This window comes from Gobio gobio, assembly GCF_949357685.1.
Source record: "Gobio gobio genome assembly, chromosome: 3".
NCBI classification, from domain to species: Eukaryota; Metazoa; Chordata; class Actinopteri; order Cypriniformes; family Gobionidae; genus Gobio; species Gobio gobio.
This window is the reverse complement of record NC_137099.1, coordinates 21,299,146-21,323,552: the sequence shown is the minus strand read 5'-3', so window position 1 is coordinate 21,323,552 and position 24,407 is coordinate 21,299,146. Positions and strand designations below refer to the sequence as shown.

Below are 24,407 nucleotides of genomic sequence, written 5' to 3'. Positions count from 1 at the left end.
CATTTTAAAATTTCATGAGAACATGGCATTCTGCCATAAAGTCCCCAGATTTGCCATGTCCCAATAACTGCCAAAACAGTGCAGTAGCAATTTATTATTATATTATATTATATTATATTATATTATATTATATTATATTATATTATATTATATTATATTATATTATATTATATTATATTATATTATATTATATTATATTATATTAATTATATTATATTATTAATTATATATGATATTAATTATATTATATTATATTATATTATATTATATTATATTAATTATATTATATTATATTATATTATATTATATTATATTATATTATATTATTATTTAAAAATGTATATAAAATATGATATGTCTATTTCCTAAGTCACTTCTGATTAAGAAAGAGATCAGAACCACTGTATATTAACCAGAGAAAACAGTACCGTTACGCAGGTTATTTGTTTAGTATTATTTGTGCAAATGAATTTTCCAATTAGATAATATTTTGATAAAATCTAAAACAATAAATATGTTATTTCTTATGTTTTATCACATGTAAGAGCATAATGAAAAAAAGACATTGTGATGCATTGTGTAATATTAGCTTTCAGACTCCTCTCTGTGACATAATTATATACTGGCAAAGATGAAACCATTCTGTTCTAAATCCTGAATACATGATAAGAAAAACTATTAAAATTCCACTTAACAGCTGCTATGAATATGTATTCCCATTGCTTTCTGTCCTTATAACACATAGAGGTTCAGAAGGTAAATATAGACTACAAGTGTTATAGGATAGTCCCAGTTTATTTGTCTGATTATGCATTTTGTTTGGGTTGGTAGGTTTGAATTTGTGAGGGCTGCTGTATGACTTGGTGTTTTAATATGTGGGTCAAACTGTAGGGGAACCCACCATGCTGCCACTGAATAATATATCACTGCACTGTGTATGTGTATGTGTGTGTGTGTGTGTGTGTGTGTGTGTGTGTGTGTGTGTGTGTGTGTGTGTGTGTGTGTGTGTGTGTGTGTGTGTGTGTGTGTGTGTGTGTGTGTGTGTGTGCGTGCGTGCGTGCGTGCGTGCGTGCGTGCGTGCGTGCGTGCGTGCGTGCGTGCGTGTGTGTGTGTGTGTGTGTGTGTGTGTGTAATACAGAAGGAGCCATGGTATAATATGTGTGCACTTGCATTGAAATGTGTGGTGTCCTCTAAATTAACTGCACTCTAAAAAAAATTATGGGTTGTTTCAACATGTTTGGGTCAAATATGGACAAACTCAACCATTGGGTTTAAAATATTAATATTAGTTATAATATTAATAATAGTAATATTAGATTCAAACATGGGTTAAAACAACCTAACATTTTTAGAGTGTGGTTTTGCCTTATGTTAATAATGGCACTTTTAACAAAAACAAATTCCACTATTTATAGGATGGTATAATTTGTGCATATCCACATCATATTTGTAATGTGTTTTTTTTTTTGTGGAAATTATGTCCAGTTTATTAGACATATAGAATGAAGACAAGTCCACTCACACAATACTATTTTAATAATAGGTAATATTAAATACAAAAACAACTCCTTCTTTAAGATGCACATAACCCAAATAACAATTTGATTTTTTGGCAAACTGGACTAGTAGGCCTACATTGGTGGCAGGTCAAAAGGCAGCAATAATATTGGTGCCTTTTCAGTTCTACCTCTGTACTAGCTTTTCATCAAACTTAAGAGACTGATACAACAGTTCAATGCGGTGCTTTTGCCCTTTAGTGGCAGAGGTGACCTCAGCATCTCACATCACAGTTTGTGCTCCCCTGAGCCCGCACGCTGATTGAAGTGTTCTGGTTGCCATGACTACTGAGAACCTGTGAGGAGACCAATGCGCGGCGCTGCTCTCCATCTCACACATGCGCGCGCGGAATCTATAGGCTGTGCTTTAAAATACTCCTCTTCCCTGAGTAACAAGCGACGATTGGATGATGTCTGGATAAAGTCTCTATTAAGGACTAGCCCCTTGCGTTCGTGACGTACTCATACGCGCTCTCGCGCGCAAGCGTCGCGTCCTTTAGAGTATACAAAACGAATGTGATCTTGCGTTCCCATCTCCTCTCTCTTCCTCCTCCTCCTCCCGGTGCCGACACGGAGAGGTGTTTCGTCATGTGTAAAGAGACAGTTTTACCGCAATGCTATTCCAATAGCTCTCAAGCTCCGCACGAGAGCCACTGACCCAAGAGGAAAGGGTGGTGCCGCGCACTGGCATAGTCCATGCGCGTTCACGCGTTTATCTGGAGTCGGCACAGCGGACAAGAACCAAGCGGGGCAGGTGTGCGCTTTCAGTCTGGATTCAGACCTCCTCTCTCTCTTGTCTCTGACTTTGATGGACTTACATGTGACGGCACGTAAGTGTGTAACTGCGGTGGATGACTCCCTATGCGTGTTTATTACTCAGGGTAAGAAACGCTTGTTTCACGGTCACACACTGACAGAATCACAATAGCGCAGATGGAATGAGCAGAGTTTGAAATTGCAGAGGCAGATTTTAGTGGTAGATTTAAGACACAGCATTTTACACGCAAATTCAACAGCATTTTAGAGACAAACGACAAATTATAAACAGTATGTTAGAGATGGTAGCTATGTTAGATGTAGACTTCAGAGGCACAGAATTTGAGATACAAAATCAGCTGCAGATTTCTGAGGCATGGCATTCCAGAGGCACAACATTTTAGAGTCAGTTTTCAAAGGCAGATATATTAGTTAAGGAGGCAGAGCATTTTCAGAACCATAATTCAGCACATTCCAGAAGCACATCATTCCAAGTGGATATTTCAGAACATTATAGAGGATTAAATAGAGACTGGTATAAGAGGCACTGCATGGACCCGTTAATGGAAAGACTATATGTAAACTAAACTGAACTGTTTATGACCAGATTGATGACCTCAAAACAAAATACAGCTATCAGATGTTGTAACACTTTCCCATCACCTATTTTTTTATTCTCTGCTGCTTCTCAGTTTGCAGTGTAGGCATTGGTTACAGTAGCACTGCTGCACATTTAGATGGTGCTGTATTCCAGCTTCCTTTTAAGATGTTTTGCTCTGATTCAGATGTGTTGTAATAGTTGACCCAACAAGTGTAGTCAGAAGTAATAGAATTGTGTCAGTTTTGTCCTAATTCCGATGCTTTGGCGTGTGAATTAAGTTTTTTGCAGAGAGTGAAACTGATTACCCGTAACTCAATCTAGCATGACCTTCCACAACAACAAAGAACGCTTGTGTCCCAAAATCCTACGCCAAGATCCTTTGGCTTAATTGATTAACATAACAATTAAGAGGCTTGTCATTACCAGCTCATTAGTGAGGTCCAGTAAGCGGTGGCGGTAATGACCGATCTGTGTTCTTATCACGGATGATGGTCAAGTGTGTGGCTTTGCATTTTATTATCTGATGATGGGGCTATGTTATTTCATAGGAATTTCAGCACTTTGTCCACAATCATCTGATTCAATCATAATTGTGTCTGTTACACAGCTTATGTTAGAAAGGAGATTTAGGTTACACTTTATTGTCATTGTTACAGTGTAATTATATATTTAAGTACTGAGTATGAATTAACTACATGTAGCTACATACTATAGGGTTAGGGTTGGAGTTTTTGTTGAGGGTTAGTTGCATGTAAGTATGCATAATTTACTGTTATTACAAGTACATAAGTACATGTAACATATGTAACAATGACACTGTAAAATAAATTGTTACCAAGATGTATTTATATTTTAATATACAATTATATATATATATATATATATATATATATATATATATATATATATATATATATATATATATATATATATATATATATATATATATATATTAATATTATTATTATTATTATTATTATTATTATTAGTGGTGGGCATAGATACATTTTTTTTTATCTAGATTAATCTCACTGTAATCTTGGAATTAATCTAGATTAAAATGGCTCATTTGAATTCTGCCGAAGGCATTCAGAATATGTGTGCTCGTAAGTGATCGTTTGTCTTTTTGTAGTTTGAATAATAAATAACTTCTGTCCCTTTAAGACCTGACGCACGCATGGATCCCAAACACTGTTCCTGTGAGCTGGTTTCAAACTCGGTTTTAACGACTGTGTTTACGTTAAAACTCACCAATATGGGCATTGAGACATTTTTGAGTGTATTTGACCATTAATAAGCTGGAAAAAGGAGCTCATTTTTGCACTTATATGTCAGAGGCGGCTTTATTACGGTATGTATATGTGCGCTTCAGATGCGAGCGTGAAATCTGCGGGAATTAGTAGAATTAACGTTATGTGCAACCCTGCGCGAAATTCAGACCGGTCACACCAATACTAACAAGCTGTCATGAGGAAAAATCCAACAGAACACCCGTTCGCAATGTTCAGAGGATTAAACGGACTGAATGAGAGGAGGCGGGTGCGTGTCAACTCGCTGTCGGTTGGAGAGGAGAGCGCAACTGATATCGATACTGTAGAAAATGAGTATCGTATAGTTTCAGATATTTCAGTATCGATACATAGCGAAATATCAATATTTTTGACTAGTGAACACTAGTAGGCATACACAAGTTCGAAAACTCGTTCTCTCGCCCCCTACTAGTGCAATTCGGCTAGGTATACATCCACGCTAAAATATCAAGGTGAAAGTCATCATAGCTTGCGTAGTATAGACCCAGCTCCCAACCCAACTTTGAGAATAGATTAACGCAGCACGTTAACGCTGATAACGGCCCACCACTAATTATTATTATTTTTTTTTTAATAATTATTTAATAATTATTTAATTTTATATAATAATAGTAATAATTCAGTATTTTTGTACTTTTCTTTATATTTTAGAAAGTAACATTTAAAAAAGATTGAATGTTTTATTATATCCTTTTTCCTTTTATATTAGTATCTTCAAATGGTGTATACTGATGAACTCACTGCAGAAGTCAGATTGAATTCCTTGTTTAAATGGTGATGTTTCTATAGTCAAATCTGATGAGCTGACTATATGGCCCAGGGACAGGATGTTAATGTGTCAGAACAGAGACAATAGAGGTGCTTTAATCTTTTGTGAACTACAGTAGATATGTGTGATATTGTGTGTATAGGATGATGTAATGGCGGTAAAGTGAGAGGCTATTTGGATTTCTATCCCTCTCTCTTTATATCTCGATATCTGCATTACACATTCATTTAAATACTATTCTTGTGTGAGATTAACTAGCGGGGAAAGATCAGATCACACCCTTGACCTCACACTGTGTGTGTTCAGCATTGGAATAGTTCCAGAATTATGTAATCAATCAAATGTAAAGGTTTTCAATACATTAACTTGATTCACTTGTATATAAGAGCGCTTAATTGCCACTCTAGTCTAGTGGCTACCTTTCTAAAGCCTATGTACTATAGAATACATGAAACTGAAAGTTACCAGAATAAAGAGGACTATCCAAAGCAGCTTGGGAGGAAATCCCCTGAGGCAAATGAACCTCTCTCTGAAGTTACTTAACTTGAATTCATCATCATTCATATTTAATGCATGCTTTATGGCTTATATTTCCAAAGTTTATGAGCTGTGCTGAAAAACTGCCCTAAATTGGCGTGTTCAATGCAGAATATAATCTGCAGGATTGTGTTGACCAGAAATTCTGTAACACAGACATGCACCCGAGTGTCAGTGTCAAAAAGGTGTGAAGTGCTAAAGAAAGCATCTCTGTTAACCCAACGCTGAGTGTTTGTGTGATGAGATCTGCATGCCTGAAGCCAAGGTGCCTGTGTACATTTGTCTAATGTTACTGGGTAGAGATCCCTAGAATAGTGTCGGATAAAATGCAGATTACTTTCTACATAGGCCCAACAGTATCTATCGGACTGAGAAGCATATTGAGTGGAGACAAGGGAAATGCTCTGATCACTACTTTCAGAGAAACCTGGGCCTTGCGTCTCGATAATAATGGATCTTGACTTTTAAAAGCTTTCTCATGCGAGGTTTTGAATGCATTTTACAAGAACCGTATTTATTTACCTGGCAGATTCCATTTAAAGGCCTATTTGGACGGGATTCATTTTACCAGGGTAGATGGAGTAATGTAATTTTACCACAGGACATCTGAAATATTAATGGCCAATTCGCACAGGACAAGACACCTCAGTAAAACTAACAGAAGTGGGAGGGGCAACTCGATTTATGCACCGCCCTCACCTCCCTGTCGCCATGTGCGTATTACGTTGCTTCCTGATATTAGGTGCGCAAACACACAAATATAAAAAAGTTAGGTCCGGTCGAGCGATTTATTATTTAAATTAATAAAATTCTGATTGGATTCTGTTGGTAATAGACACTTACCTAAGTGCTAAAAGAACTAAAGCGATTTCGACCTTTTTGATCTGAATGGTATGCGGAAAACACTTGATGTTTGCCACAGACTTGTCCCACCGACTAGAACGCGACTGAATGCTTCTTCAAGCGCCTCCATACTTGAAAAAGCACGGAAAACTACTTTTAAACAGGAAATGACGGAATATTTACGTAAATATTTACAGCTGGTCTATTCGCACATGATAAGCATTACCTGAGGTGATTTTTCTGGACATTTTTACAGAAGGTAAACGTCGCTGTAATCTTTACTGACATTGTCCGTATCATTACAGAGATGGCACATGCGGACGCGACTAAAATCATTGAGTATATACAGTATTGCTGTTTTTTTTTTATTGTATTATTTTAATTTAAACTAAAATATAGCTATATGTTCAGATTTAAACAAAATATTTAAATAAACATATCCTGGCATTGTATGCGGCATAAGCCCTAAGCATAACCTCAAATGCATTAATTTTAGGTGTAATGTTGCAGTCACAAGCAGGAGATGCACTTAGCAACTGAAGAGTACTTGTGGATCTATGGTGAATCTTGAAGCTATGATGCTTTTGGGAAACAGGCCATAAAAACTAAGATGATTTTATGGTTTCTACACTTACAATGATTTTGGTAAATGTGGTCCTTGGTTGTACATTCCATTTATCATCTCCATATAAAACTAGTGCTGCCATAGGGCAAATGGCAATACAGTAGCAGTGACTGCTGTATCGACCCACAGATATATGATTATACACGTGTTTACTCAACGGCAATGCTTTTTATAACCTCTCACTTGCCGTGTCAGGAATGTTTAGCTCGTATTCACTATGATAATGGATTGAGTGTTGAGATGGGTCAACAGAGGTAATGTCTACCCATTCCCTTCACTGTGTTTGAACATACATTGTGAAAACAGGGATACGTTCAGTTAAATGAATGTTATAATTTTTTATTTACCATACACCGTACAGTATGTTAAAGTTTCCTTTACTTAGGTAAATTGATTAGCTTAGTTTGTGAAGTTTATGCTGTGTCATAGTATCGTGTTCTCCGGTGAACTGATGATGTAAATTGAATAACATAAATCCGTGGCTTAGGATCAGCTTTCCTCTTAGCCATACCTTGTTGGCTGTTATCGGTGTAATCTCTCCACCTAGAACAGCTCTCATTTGTATTGTTCATGACTGTAGTTTTATCAGGCTACTGGAACATTTTCTCACCATTACATCATTGCTGTGCGTAGTATCAGTTTGCAGCTTGTTGCGATAGCACAGTCATCCCTGGCATGTACAGGACCTGTGATCACGTCCTTTTTCATCCATCGCTGACCGGCCAGCAGGCCGTTGTATCAGAGGTCGTGTCATGCATCACTTCAGACTAAACTCACACACCAACCCCCTTGCAGACGTCTGATTCTCTACACCTCACACTGACCGATCATACAAATAATGGACATTATAACTGCTAAAAAAAATTATTAAATGTTTGATTAAATCAGTTGGGCCGTGGCCAGGGAAAATATAGCAAATAAGGGCAACAGAACCGAAATCAAAATTGTTTGAACTGATTAACCAAATGAGGTTTAGAGTGGATTTAAGTTCACTTCACATGCATACACTCTTAAAAATAAAGGTTCTTAAATGGTTCTTTGGCGAGGTATATGGTTCCATGAAGAACCTTTAATATCCAAAGCACCTTTCCATTGCACAAACGGTTCTTTGTAGCGCAGAAAGGTTCTTTAGACAATAAAATGGTTAGATAAAAATGGTTCTTCAAAGAACCTTTCACAAAATGGTTCTTCAGGGAACCAAAAATGGTTCTTCTATGGCATCACTGTGAAAACCCCTTTTTGGTTCTTCCTGGCACCTTTATTTTTGAGGGTGTACTTATTAAGTCTAATTATAGAATCCTATGAGATATGTTACATAACCTTAAATGACAGTTTGGTACCACAGACCTTAGCGTAAAGAGCACTTCAATATAGCTGTTGAACTTAAGATTCATATTTATTAATGTCATAATTCATTACATATGTATTACCATTGTTTATCACATAATTTTTGTGTTTTGTTGTGTGTATGACATTATGCACCATCTACAGTACTGACCACAGTTTATGGAAATGTGACATATGAAGTAGTTCAAGTCATTATTAGGGTGGTTATTAGTACATTTTAAGTTGGTATATTAAACATGTATTTAATAAATTGATAAAATGATATAAAATACAGTCACCTGTCAGCAAAGGTATGCAATAAAATTGTAAAAAAATAAAAAAGGCAGGATCTAATCAAACAAACTCAAAATTACACTTCAGGAATGCATGTAACAAAAGCAGGAAACAGAACAACCACTTATGAGACGAGGGCTGCATCCGAAAACCTAGGCAGCTGTCTTGTTGCCTCGCTGACAATGACATGTAAGGCAGCGTTTATGCATGAAGGCACCTCACGAAACAGTGTAAGGCAGTGTAACAGTTTAATGATCTGCAGCAAAACAGAGAAAGCTTTATTGAGAACTAAACAAATATTGAATTACTACATTAGTAATTTCTCGCTAGAAATTACATCAGAAGTGGAAAATGTTGGTCAAAAACGTACATTTACACACAAACTGAACAGCAAATGCAACTTTCGGAAGCCAGCTTTTTTTTTATATAGCTCAACTGTAACATAATGGAAAGCACAGGATTGTGGGATATCAAAGGCAGCGAAGGATACATGTATGCTGCCTTCAAAACTCCTTCAAAAGTATCTCAGGAGACAGGAAGTTAAGCTAACGTTAGATTTGGACGTGCCTTGATGCCTTCCTATTTTCGGACGCAGCCGTAATCTGTCAAAAGCCCTATTCGCACGGGATTAGTATTACCTGGTGACCTCTAGTAATTTGTAATAATTGCGGAGGTTGTCTGTGATCTTAATCCCGTGCGAATTGGCCATGTCTGTAATTTTTAAAGTAAAAATTTCCCTGCAAATGACCTACCATATTTCGCAGAACACGGAGGTCCTTTGATAATATTAGTCCCGTGCGAATCGGCATCTCTGTGATTTGGCCAGGATTTGGAGGGTTGTATATAATTTTTGCAAGGTTTTTGTTTCTTGTGCACCTCACTCTTGTGATAAATGAAGATTCCTGCTGCTGGTCTGTGCTCACTTCAGTTTTTAATTGTAACGTCTGCTCTCTAACTGAACTAAATTATTTTTATTACTATAAAAAATCCAAACGACTGTGGGAAAGTGATGTAACCGGTATGATATATCATACAGCTATATCTATAACGAAAAAACATTTAGAAGTCTTGACATCATATCCGGGAGATAAGTCAGTATATACGAGTAAAATCACAGGCTTTGCTTATCCCGTGCGAATGCGCCACGCAAATTCAGATGCATGGGGGGGGGGGGGTTTCTAAATCACACGAGGTCCCCAGATAATACTAATCCCGTGCAAATAGGGCTAAAGACTGAAATAATCACAGGGCGTTAATTGCAGGGAACACTAGGGATTGAACAAAATATTAACAAGACACAGGTGTAACACATGAGGTTCAAAGTGAACCTAACAAACTGAACAAAACACAGTGCATACCAACCAACTAAGGCTGATTTTAAAACTGTAGGAGACCACAGACATAATCACCTGTTGATTGTAACATTTTCACAGTGAGACAAACATGACTTGAGAAGAAAAACAAATGGAGAACGATCGACGTCGTCAGCTGGTTCTCTTGGCGTGAGTTTTGTTTTACAGAAAAAAAAAAAAAAAAAAAAGGTTGATCTTCTTTCTCAATACTCCACTTTCGTGGCATGTTTGTGGCTGCCAAGTTTCAGCTATAGAAGCACGCAACATCCAGTTGGTGAAGCTTGCTTGCTCTCATTGGCTATCACGTCATGTATCACGTCATGTATGGCTCATTAGTATCACGTCAGAGGCAGCATGATAAAGATAAACATGTTTAATAGTTACAATTTGGGATTGTGTGGGCTCCGACACGATCAGGAGCAGTAAAATAATCGCAATGACACCACACAATTGCAGACTGTGGTTGTGAGAAGCCTTGAATTGGTTTACACCCCCCAGATCATTGGGGGTTGTAAATCAGGCCCAAAATTGGGCTTAAAAAGAGTGTGGCCAGCCTAAAACACAGACAAAATGTGACATCAAAGTATCTGTAATGACAAAAACATTGTTACCATATATATTTTTTACATTGAACTTTTGGTAACAGCTGCCAGTTTTTATGAAAAGTTAGACTTTTTTTAATGAAAAAAAAAAGATATTTAATTCACTTTTTTCATTGTACAGATATATTTGTCAGTTGCTTTAATTCAGTTGTACAGTTGCTTACAGTCACAGTAAAAAAAGCTGTGCACACAAATTCACACATATTAGCCAGAGTTCTTCATCAGCAGACAGCATTTTGATGTGGTGATGAATGTGTCTCCTAAATGCTAAGTCAGTAGATAAGGCATTCATATTTCTCAAACTGCTCTGCTGTACATTAGAGTCTCTCTCTGGGACCATAATTTACATGTGAAGCAAAATCGCTTGACACTTTAAGGTGCTTTTATGGCTTGTTAAATTTCCCTGAGGTCAATGAGCCGCTTACAGCGGATGTGAAGAGGTTGGGTCACTGATTCAGACATGACAGGTGGAGCCATGCAGACCTCAGAGGGGAACTTTCTAACCGCTACAGAAGCATGTCCAACAACCAAAATAGACCTATCTGATCTCTCCCTTTTTCTCTCTCACCCCACCTATCTTTTACTGTCTAAACTCTCCTGTCTCCCCAGAGCGGTGCTCTGTTCTGGATGGTAAGACTTGACAATGATAGCCTGAATACAGAAGAAGAAAAAAAAAACTAATTAAAATAAAGGATCAAAGCGGTTCAAGACAAGCAGAAAAGTGCCATGCTGACATTTCTCTGACTGAATAGGAGCGAGAGTGGAATTTATATGACGGTAGGATCATGCTTGTTCTCTGTCTCTTGCTATTCCCCACATCTCTCGCTTTCTCTTGTTATGCTGATCACGTATATTTTACTTGAGTGAAATGGCATTGTCTCTACATGTATCTGACTACATCTCTATTATGTCAAAAAACTGACAGAAAGTTTTGCGCTATCAGCCGTGCGGCTAGTATATGGTGATAGATCCAGTTGATATTATGTCAGAATTAAGGAAAGAGATGTTCTGGTCTGGTCCTAAACCTAGTGAAGCACCTTCTGTGGAGGCAGGATAAGCAGTTTGCACGAATCAATTGTTGTGCCCAATTCTAAGGGAGATTCTAAGGGTGCGTTCACTCTTGTAGTTCGGTTCACTTGGTTCCTTTGGTCTGGACCAAAAAAATAAAAAAATAATTTTGTCCTGGTCCGATTAGCGTTCAGATTGGCATTTTTATCACTGAATCAAAATATTCCAATTGACGTATTGCCTATTTTGAGACGGAACATCCAAAACAATGCTCTGTGATGGGCAAACTTGCGACTACCGATATGCGTGAGCATTCATGAGTTCATACTTGCATATCATTTATGGAGAGTAAATTTAAATGCGTATTTGCCGTGCTGTCCGGGGGAATGGGCTTTGAGCTCGGAATTTGGCCCGAACCTAGAGTACCCCCCCCCCCTGTTATATAAGTGGTTAGAACTGAAAGTGTGGAGAATGGGTGGTGGAGGGATGCTGATAAACTGTCAATGGATGGAGGTAAGACTGCTTAGTATATATATACACCTCTATTGATGATTAGCTGAGTGCTCTCCACTTGTGTCAATTATCTAAACGTGATCCTCCTGAACTTTGTTACTAAAACATAATTGCTGTCCTTTTTAGGGTCTCATCTTCCTGTTTTTGGCCCGTTTACATGTCTTTGGTCCGTGTTGGGTTCATTTAACATTCAAACCGCACCAGAGTTCGATTCAAAAGGGGACAGAGAACCATCTTTTCAGTGGTCTCGTCCGCTTGTTTGGTGCGCAACAGGGTTCGGATGACAGCGTTCACACGTTCAAATAAACCGCACTAACAGAGCAATCGCACCAGGGTTTGTTGTAATCGAACTAAACATGCACGAACCAAATCGAACCAAACACAAGTGTAAAACTATTCAGTAATGCTGATTAGGCCTATATAAAACATACAGTATATTTGTGTTGTGTATATTATGTTGCAATCTGGTATTTGTTATCATATTAGTGTATTTTACAATCCTACTCTTAAACCAAATAGTTTTACTGTTTGCTGCACTTATCTTTAGCGCCTAATGAATCGGATGTCTTACATTCACAGGAAATGGCTTACTTCCGCATTGGAAAATAAGCTGGATATAGTATTTTGTTGTTAGCTTAACAATAATCTATTGAACTTTATTGTTGATTCTTCTATGCAGAGCGCTATTTGAGTTCCTGCCTATGTAGAGCGTTATAACATGTTCAATTGTGAGTTTCCATGACATTTGGATACTGTTAGAAGGTAGCTGCCTATGTAGGAACTCGATAGATTTTGAGGGGACTTGGATATTGAAAAACGAATGGTCTTTACATTTTCACTAAATCATTGAAGTCAGAATAGATTGACATCTTTTAATGGAAATGTTCAGAGAAATTACTGGTGAGTAGGTCAGCACAGTGCAAGTTGTATTGCTGCAAAAGCTGCAGTAAGTCTCCCAGGGAGTATATGCAGCAATCCAGTCTGTGCTACTATTAAGAGGAAGGCTAGACGCCCATACAGCAACTGAACACAGTTGTCAGAATTGCTTCAGGGTGCTTCATATACAATTCTCATACAGTTATCAATAGCTATGTTTCCATCCAAAGTTGCAAGTTTAACTTATGTACAAAATTGGAATATTGCATAAACATTTGCGAGTAAAGCACAGTTTCCATCCCGTGTGTTAAAGAGAACAAAATCATCACTTCCTGAGAAATTGGTGCAAAATGTCTGTAATAAAAATGGAAGTTGCTGCAATCGACCACTGTAGCTCTTTTGTTGTTTTTGTACATCATGAATGATTTGCACCTCAGAGTGGGCAGACAAAACATAATAGACACTGGCATGTTATCTTGCATTTGGAGGCAGATGCCTGGTATAATGGGAGGTAATTATACCCAACCATTTTGATGACAGACTTTGGCTCATGCAGGCATTTCAGAAATACTAAAGCAATATTTTATACTGTGCAATAAAATTGGTACCATTTATCCAGCCACGTCCTATGTTTAGGCATAATCATGTGAGTTTCACATTGATTTATTTTGTTTCCATTGTAGTTTATGTGTCTTTCTATTGGATAAAACAATATCAGCCTCAATTGTCATACACTTTCTAACCACATTTTTAGAATTATGTGGATTTCTTTCTTTCTTTCTTTCTTTCTTTCTTTCTTTCTTTCTTTCTTTCTTTCTTTCTTTCTTTCTTTCTTTCTTACTTTCTTTCTTTCTTTCTTTCTTCCTTTCGATAACATAATAAAGCCAGCATCAAAACAAGGTTGTGGTTTTAGCCCAACACATTCCTAGAAATAGGCCTACACAAAAAGTCAGTCTGCATTTTAGACCAAACAAAACCAAAATGAAAATGTTTTCATTTTATGAGATAAACTATACTTATTTGCGTGCACTGTTAACTGCTTAGATATTTACCATTTATTCCCACAAATTATTATTATGATTTTTTGTTTTAATTTTGGCCTTTATTCATGAAATGCGAGGAGAACTAATTGCTGCATAAATCAGTTCTTAAATTCTTAAATACAGTCAATTTAACACAATAATTTATGTAAGAATATTTGACAAACTTTCTTAAAAGTTCACTGGGAGCACAAAATGCTATAGGATTAAAAGCTGTCTGTCTTGTCTTATTTCTGTGTGCATGTATGTGTGTGTCTTCAATTTAGTCTCTGGTGTTCTGGAATGTCACCTTGACCTCATCCCCCCTAAAGTACATAGAAAGTGAATTTTCTGATTGCAACGCACACACACACACGCACACACACACACACACACACACACACACACACACACACACACACACACACACACACACACACACACACACACACAAACACGCTTGCGCATCTACACCCAAAATTGAATACCACATCTCATTCTCTTCCAGTAACAGCTGCAATTTGTAATGCTTTATCTGATAAGTACCGTAGCAGATCTAAAAAAAAGAAATCAAACAAAACACCTTGGTAACCCACACCAACACATTATTTGACATTCTCTGGGTTTATGTATTAGAGATACAGTAAATGGGAAGAGCGAGAGGATGTGTGTACCGCCTTTTTATGTGTATTTTCCCTCTCTTCCTCATTCCTGTTTGTGTGTGATTTGTTTAAGCTCACTAGCTCTCACCACAACAAAGGCCTCAAAAGGGAACACAGTGAGTTAGTTTGAGTTTCAGTGGTCTGGGAATACTTGGAAACTTGGCCAAACAGGGCATGAAGGCACACACACACACACACACACACACTGTACATACACATGTATCTGCCTAGATGTGTACATACAATAGAGATCTATTGTTTTATATTTGGCTAATTCTAAAAACTGGAGACTAACCCAAACTCCTACACTAACCCTAACAGACCAACAACCAATACAATGTTACCAGTCAAACTCAAACTTTTCACTTTTACACACAGTGACAATATATTGATTGTGTTTTATGTTGGCAGCTGTTATAATATATTAATTTGATATAAACCATTGCCATTTTTTCTGACTAGAATTTTTCATATTCATTACACCCAACACACACACACACACACACTACCATTCAAAAATAAGGGTAATTCAGTAATTTAAAAAAATAATAATGTATTACTTTTATTCTGCAAGGATGCATGTAATTAATTCAAAGAGAGAGGGAGTAAAGATACAGTACACTGTTATAAAAAAGTCTGTTTCAAATAAATGCTGTTCTTTTGAACTTTCGATTAATCAAGGAATCCTGAAAAAAATAGTATCTAGCCTATACTAGAATGATTTCTGAAGGATGAAGTGACACTGAAGACTGTATAGTGCTTTGCCATCAAATATATGCAACCTTGCTGAGCATAAGAGACTTCTTTCAAGACTTCGTTCCCTTACCGGCCCCAGACTTTTAAACGGTATTTAAGTATTATCAGTTGAACAAACATATGCCCTCCAAACACTTGTAGAAATGTATTTTTGTAGATGATTGAGCATGCTTTTCAGACAGGATAGAGGTGCATGGCTTTATATTTAGACTCATCGTATCAGTGGAATTTGGACTGGAGTGGCTGGGTGACGTTATTCAAAGACTGAAGAATGATGGATGGATTGCAGGTGATTCTGTTCAGGCTTCCTCTGTCTACCCGTTGACTATGTTCAAAGTTAAGCATGTGATGGGGCCTGTGCCGTCCAGTGACTGTTAGGACTTTCCCATCTGATGTAAGTTTCTAAAGGAGTGTTTGTGTACATAGTACATAGATGAGAAGACGACGAAATATTTCACACCTTTGTGTTTTGTCAAAGCAGAAACATTGCATGTTTTTCGGTGTAAATGCTATTTGTTATAAACTGATCTCCACATAATCATGATGTATTTCATAAATGTGACCGTTTGGATCTTAAAAGCACGTTGTCCATATGACTCATGGACACAGGAAATATAATAAATTTGTGTGTGTGTGTGTGTGTGTGTGTGTGTGCGTGTGTGTGTGTTCAGGTTTTTCTATCCTGGTGGAGACTTTAACCTGAATGCACACTGACTCATAGGGACTGTGGGGACCTAAATTAACGTCCCCAAGCGGAAACAAGCTTATAAATGATTTTTTTTTGAAAATGTGGGTAGATTTAGAGGTATTGTTAGTGTAAGGGGATATAATATACAGTTTATACGGTATAAAAACCATTACGTCTGTAGAGAGTCCCCACAAAGATTAATTCTTTATTTTAACCAGGTTAAAGACATCCAGGTCTGCAGGTATTCCCTACTTTGTGGGGAATAATGATAGTATAACCTATCCACATAAGGATAGGAAACCTGAAATGTTTGATGCTGTGAGGACAACATTCTGTCTCCATGAGGAAACAACGTATAAATCATATTACAAAACCATGTGTGTGTATGAATAAAAGAGATATTGTTCATGTTCCTTTCATGAGCCAGACTCTTATTGTCTTTCATGGTGCACACAAACCACAGCAATTAGTCCAATTAGAACCGAACCCTAATGAAGTTTACACTGTGGTGTGTATGTGTGTGAGGAATTGGTCTTTGCTAATATCATGCACTGGAGGAACTCATTCATCTTACATAATACTGCTGCATGCCACAGGCTCTCAATGAATTTCTCATTTCTCTGTCCTTGTGGCTTCTTTGGTTAACCCCCCCCCCCCCCCCCCCCCCCTCTCTCACCAAATTTGATTTTCCAAAGCTCAGGGCTATCACTTGTTTATTTGTCTGGTGTTTCTCTGTCTGACATGCTTTTGTTGTCCCCAAGCTCCCTAATTTCCCTTTTCAAGTCATCACTTTTTTTCACCCAAGGCATGAATATTTTGTCAGCTCTGTAAGGAGTAACAGGTTATCATGATGAATATGTCATCAGGCCCTTTATGCTCTGAAGAGATGCTGCATTACATAATCAAATCACAGTGGCTTCAAGATTCCCTGCCATGTGTTACATGTGCATGTAAAACTATGGAGTAGAAAATACGATGAAACACTGAGCAGATATTAACATGCATTATGTTAATTTGACCATGTTTGACATAAAGCGGCCTTTACATTTTGCTTTTGTAATCTAACACATTTAGAAGTGAAACTGGATATTCCAAATAAAAAATAAAAAAATAAATACAAATTCCAGAATGGAGTTGGTGACCGTGACCGATATTTTGATGAAATATTACAAACACAAAAGTTTTTCGTCCATTTGGAGCACTGTACACTGAAGATAATTTGGGAACTGTTCACAATAACACCAGGGATGTGCGTTAAGAAAGTCAATAGGGTCAATTTCGATTTCATATTGACTTTTAGAAATTCAGATTTGCACTGTGCTCAACTTCTTTACACTCCTATAAAAGAATGTAGATCACAACTTTGAACGGTTATTCTATTCCTATTCAGTTTAACACAGCAGCAGGGACAAAGACTATGTAGTATATCATTATTTTGGATTTAATTTTAAACACTCTTTTGGACCAGCAGTGTTTCATTAGCCTTTATGGTCTTTTTTGTTTTTGGAGATCATAAGGGTAAAGCTCCAGGGAAACAGAAGTGTCTGGTTGCAGTTAACTAGAATATCCGTGGTCAGTTGGGAAACCAAGAGAGCAATCTGGACCCAGCAACAGCAGCTGGTATTTAACCACCCAGAGTCTCTCAAACTCCTTTTTGCAACTCCTCACAGAACGTTTTTAAGATATGAGGCTTTGACAAATATCCCTCAAAAAATGTACCAAGCAAATATCTTGGCACTATTTCAGAAGCTTGTTCTGAGACAAAACAAACTGTATTCTTCCTTATTTGGATAGATCTTGTATTTGGAGAAACTGAGACTTGGTGTGTCTACATTCAGATTTATATGAACGTCTGGCTTGAAATTGTGAAGGAATGATACCGTTGCTGCCCTCAGAATTGTTTAAGTGTTTAAGTGAAATTATTTAAGTGGTATGTGTTTGGTTGGTCAACTCCAAAATTGACTGTGAAAATAAATGTAAAGTAACTCACAACCAGAAATAGCTGCCTGTTCCAAACTTATCAAAGAATGAAAACTGTACAGATAGGTGAGTCTGGTGGTTAAAGCGGTTTATCTACTGCTTCTTGTATTGCTTTAAATAGGGGCGTATGCACTCTCTCTCTCTTTCTCACACACACACACACACACACACACACACACACTTATACGCATACACACACACATACTCTTAAGTGGTGACAGTCTGTGAGTGTGCCCTCCATAGTGGCCCTGACATGTCATGACCTTTTCCCTTAAAGAAAGAGTCACCTTATCTCCATCACAATTTTTTTAAAGGTCTTCCCTTTACATGTAAGTGCACTGCAAATGTCTTTACTTTATCTGTATTTTGTCTTGTTTTCCAGTAAAAGTTCTTTGAACAAGATTTTTTAATAATTGTATGAATAGACTTTTTAAATAATTTTAATGATTCTGAATAAAAATGAAAAAAAAGCCAAATAAAATAAATTAACCAGGCTTTTATAGTAACAAACTAAAATTGGACAGAAAATATATTAATATGAAATATCCATATATATATATATTATTCTTTATTCACAGCAACAAAATCAGATTTAACAGAATTGATTTTTTTTTTTTTTTTTTTTGTCGAATAACGATAGTGTAGCAGTGAGCGGACAAAGTCCCTTTTAGACAAGTCATTTCTCTTGGCATCCATCTTTGAAACGCCTCTTGGACATGCAAGTACAGCTCCTATCTCTTTGAATGGGAAAACATCTAATTCTCCAAAACTGTTTGCCAAGCTTACGATTAAATTTCATATTTGAAATCATAGATGAAATCTGTCAACAACTGTATCACAAATCTTGTTTCTAAATGCTCAAATCATGACAAAAAAAAACACATTGTTTTGCACAGCTTCTGTTTCAGTTTCTGTAGGAACCGGAGCTTCTAATGGCAGCTGCAGTGATGCAATGACTTTACTGATCGGCGATTGGCTCTTTCTTTTAGATTAATTCTGCCATATTGCGCATTGCACTTTCTCCCATTCATAGTACCAGGGCCGTGCTCAGACATTTTGAGGGGCAGTGGCCCAAACCAAAAAAAAGGGGCACTGGGGTGGTGTGGCATTGGGGGTGAGGATTGGGTGCTTGTCCATACAAATTATCCATCTTACTCTTACTAGTCAGTCAAAACAGTTTTGATCTAATTTTGTGTCTATCGAAAATAGTGATATATGACATTGTGTCCACAAATCCTTCATTAACAAATAGACACAAAAACTTTGATATTCAACATAATACAATGTTTTTGGCTTTGTGGAGTAAATGTTATAGCTTTTATTTTGAAGAAAAAAGATAAAATTAGATTCTTGGGGTAAGATGACCCAGCCATATTTGGCACAGAAGGACCCAAGTGGCATGTTGTTACTAGTGTTATTGTTTTTAAATGTAATACTTATTGTGATTAACGGGGCTATTATTTAATATTTTCATGAATTAGATGTACATTTCAGGCATCTTCACTTTCATTAAAACCTATTAGGTTAATTGAGTGATTTCTATTATGACAAAATTTATTATATATATATATTTTTTTTTTATTATGACATATCTTCAATTAAAATATGGGCAATTAAGTAAGTAAAGTAAATATTGATATGCTTTTCAGATGATTATCTTTTACTGGGATTCAGATTTTTTCTGTTATCTGTTATTCAATTATTCTACTAAATTGTCAAATAAAATTTTACGTAGAATATTTTTAGTATTTTACATTAATGACACGGAAGATATATAAATAGTAATAAGAATTATATCAAAAGTAACTTATACATTCTGTAACAGTTTATGGGTGATTATATGAAATTAGGCCTATATATATTCTACAAAGTGTGCCATCAACAGCAAAGTTGGTGTTATTTATATTAGATAAGTTTGGGTACAAAAACTTGATTAGACAAGAATTATAATTCTCTTCCAAGAATGTGTATATTGTACAAGTTGTTAGCACTATTAGAAGATCAGGAGCAAAATAATACAGACAGAAATACAAAAACATACTACCAAATTACTAATTCCCAGGATTGTAATGCATACTGTTAATGCGATGACATTCTGGAACTGTCGTCTCCGCTTTCCAAATTTCCGTGCACAGACTCTGAGTGACACTTTTAGCGGGGATGGGTAGCGACCATAGACTGCGAGAGGGGCACATCAGCTGATGAGGGCAGAGAGGCAGTGGCTCTAGCCAGTGGCCGCACGGCCCTGCATAGTACTATGAGTGCACCATTTTTCTATATATAAAGTCTTTGGAGTGGATCAGCAAACAGAGGGTAGCGTCATTTTATCAGCTTTACCACACCATGTCACAGCACAGTGGGGCTACTGCAAACAGAAACAAGTATACCACTACATAGAAATTTAACGTCGTACATTAAGGGTGCTTTCACACTTGGTTCGATTGCCTGGACCGAACCGTGCAGAAATGAGATCTACAGCTCTCTGCTTGCAGTACGTCAGTCACGCTCGCCAGGAAAATGAGTGAAATATACACAAACACACATTTTTATCAAATAAAACGCCATTAATAGCGGTTTCCTTCTGCAATTTAGTACGAATGCGTTCACATCAGCAGTGAACTGTACCGGAGTTCACATGAACCGAACCCCAGGACCCTTTTCAAGCGGACTCGGGTACGGTTCACTGGTGTGCACCCGAGTTCGGAAGACCGCGTTCACGTCATCCAAACGAACCGAACTCTGACGTCAATCGAACCCGGGTGCGCACCAAAACTGCTAGTGTGAAAGCACCCTAAAATTAGTTTTTTTTTTTACTTTTTTCTTTCTTTCTTTTTTCCAATGAATGCTTGTTTCTTGCGGTGTCGAGTTATTTATTGGATTTTTTTTTTTTGTGTGTGTGTGTGTGGTTTCCCATGATTCCTTGAGAATATGAGTATAACACATGGGCTGACTGTTATATGTTTTATGACGGTTTATTTCTGCATGCAAAGTCTCTTTGTGGTTATGCCTTTCACCAGTGTAGGTTTTTCTATGTCTGTCACAGTAGCAGGAATCTGGATCATGTTCCAATCATATCGGTTAAAATAATACGAGGCAGCACCGAACTGAATTAAACTTGACTGATTGAGCTCTGTTTTATTTCACAGCATTATTGCTTTCTGAGTTCCTCATGTTACCATACTGCCCTGTGTCACACAGTTAACCACATGATACAATAAATATAATCTACTGCATTCTACCGTAAACCACATTGCGCTTTAAAAAGAAAATACTGGAGTACTGCCAGCAGGAGTACTTTCTAGAATCATTTGCCAGTTTGCTCTAACATTATTGTTTGTTTAATGATTACCCGATATCAATCACGATGAAATGAATCTGGTGAAGTTAGCAATAGGGCAGTATTCCCTACATGACAATATTATGGACAGATTGTTCATTCCTGCCTCTAAACCTTTATGAAACAATAAACAGGGTCAGTGGCATTTATTGTTTGATCACCTGTGTTAGCTTCTCCCATTATTCTGTGAAGGATATTATTTGTGTATATATATATATATAATATTCAGAAATCATTCTGATAGGCTGATTTGTTGCTCAAGAAACATTTCTTATTATCGATGTTGAACACAGCTGTGCTTCTTAGAAAGCTTTTGAAAGCCTTACTGCCAATTTTTACTTTTGAATGTCCTTGCTGAATAAAAGTATTAATTTCTTTTACGGCTGTCAAATGATTAATTGTGATTAATCACATCCGAAATAAATGTTTGTGTTTACATAACATATATGTGTGTCTACTGTGCATATTTTTTAGGTATATTCGAATATACACACATGTATATATTTAAGAAATATTTGCATGTATATACTGTATATATATTTATATAATTTATATTATATATACATCTAAATATTTTATATATAAATATATATTTTTTTATTGAATATATATGCATGTGTGTGTATTTATATACACATAATAATTGTACGCAGTACACACACATATATTATGTAAACACAAACTTGTATTTTGGATGCGATTAATCACGATTAATCGTTTGACAGCACTAATTTCTTTCAAAAAACAATTTGTACTGACCTCAAACTTGAACAGTAGTGTAAGTGTTTCATAGGGAGGCAGTAAAAAAAGAGCAAAACATGTTTCAGAATTGCTCAGTATAAAGTGTATAAGAAAGACCTATACAGATGTTCATCCCATTCTTGCTTCCTTTAGATTTTAGCATTATGTTATTAGCATTTAACATTGTGTTCGTAAATAACACTGCTTTAGCATAAACTCAGTTGAAAAATCTGGTTTAGTTCGAAACATTAACATAGTTTACATGTTGTGTACTGTGCCAGACGCTTCACTGCACTAATAGGAAGTGGAATGTGGTTTGTGGCGTTACAGCCGAAGCCACTAATGAATCAGCATCTCTGACAGAGGGAGGCACAGAGTCTGTGGTTTGGGCAGGGACAGAGCAGGCAGGACCGTAAAGGATCTACAAAGAACTTTTAGACACACACACATTCGTTTGGGCATCCAACAGTACACTAATGACAACTTTTGTATAACTTTAGAAACCCACATGGCCTGCACATCTCTTTAATGGCTCAAAAACACACACACAACAGCAAAACAACCTCTTATAGCTTCCTCCTCTCACTTCCACTAGCTTTAGATAGAATAGCTTATCTGGCTGAACATCAACATTAATTTTGTTGTTCCAGCTCATGCTTGATGTTGTCCTCCCCTGTTTTGTAGATTCTATCATCAGGTTATGCAGACTTGATTTATTTAGCTGACTCAAATTCTCTGGCCCCCTTAAATCTGTCATGGTGGTTTAAAAATATTCCAAATCAAATTCTTTGGCGGTCGATGGTGGCCTATTCAGAGTGATTTTATTTGTGCTTACAAGACACACACACACATTCACTCGTAGACACAGCAGATTCGTAATATATCATCGTTCTACATTTAACTCAACGGCTGTTATGGGATAAAAAATGACCTTATTACACAGACATGCTCTCTGCCACCAGTTCTGTCATATAAAGATGATTAAATGTCACTGCTTATTAGGGGCCATTCTTTACTGTAAACGTAAATATCATCAATACAGGCCATGTTTGATTAAGTACATAACAGTCCTGAAGCTGTTTCTATTAAGAATTACAGGACATTAATAGGTGCTTATATAAACTTACAAATGCTGCCAAATATTCTTAAATAACAATTAATCATTTAAATGCATTATGCTACAGGCTTAAAGAAAAAGAAAACCCCCAAAAATGAATGCAAAAAAGATATTGTCATTTTTTTTTTTTTTTTTTAAAGCTACAAGTTAATTCTTTAAATTTTTGAGAAAACTATCCCTTTAATGGAGAGATTGATGGATGGATATAAATTTAAAAATAGCAAATAAATCTGTAGTGCTGTCAGATGTGAAATATTTTCTATCATGTGGTGCATATTGATGTTCTCATGGTTGTCGGAACTCTGAATCAGCTGTCAGATCAGTTTACTGCATTCACGAGAACGTTTTTGAGAAGCATGCAAGAACTTTATAATGGATTTCACGATTTGAGATTGTTTTCTAACTCGTCATATTGCTTCCTATACCATTTCACAAAATGAGAAAGAGAACTGGATCATACAAGAGGTCTTGCACTGCTTTATTTAACACTTCAGAATTGGACTTTAAAAAAATATAGGCTACACTATACCGCTCAAAAGTTTGGGGTGTGTGGGATTTTATTTATTAATTAATTTATTTATTTATTTAAATAAATTACGTTAAATTACATTACATTACATTAAATGCATTTATAAAGTTACAAAAAAGGTCTATTTAAAAATAAATGTTGTTCTTTTGAACTCTATTCATCAAAGTATCCTATAAAAATATATCACGGTTTCCACGAAAATAGTACAATCATTAGCACAACTCTTTTCAACATTGTTAATTATAAGAACCATAATAAATGAGTACCAATAATAAATTATGAAAATTGTGCATCAAATCAGCATATTAGAATTTGTTCTAAAGGTTCATGGGATATAAGTGACTTCTTTCAAAGAAGTTGAAAAATCTTACCGACCCCAAACTGTTGAACAGTAGTGTATATTTCATCATATGCTTGTGTGCGTACAGCTGTTGTGACGCCTCCGGTCTGCCCATTGAAACACTATCCATGTACTGTCCTGTCACTGTATGCTGATCTATAGTGCCGACATTCTAAAGGCTGTGTGAGCGTGAAGACGAGTGAATTGAAGAGGCCATACCGATAACCAATCGTGAAGTGTGAAAGCCTGCATGTATGCTAGGAAATGGCA

At 36.6% G+C, this 24,407-nt stretch overlaps 1 protein-coding gene across 1 annotated transcript in view; it reads left to right on the top strand.

The window, feature by feature from the left end:
- Positions 1 to 2,126: 2,126 nt before the first annotated feature.
- LOC307123153 (sorbin and SH3 domain-containing protein 2-like) overlaps positions 2,127 to 24,407 on the top strand; it is a 74,223-nt gene continuing 51,942 nt past the window's right edge. Inside the window, exon 1 of the mRNA XM_079811569.1 lies at positions 2,127 to 2,437. The gene's annotated coding sequence lies outside the window, so the exon portion shown is untranslated. The remainder of the gene's footprint in view (positions 2,438 to 24,407) is intronic.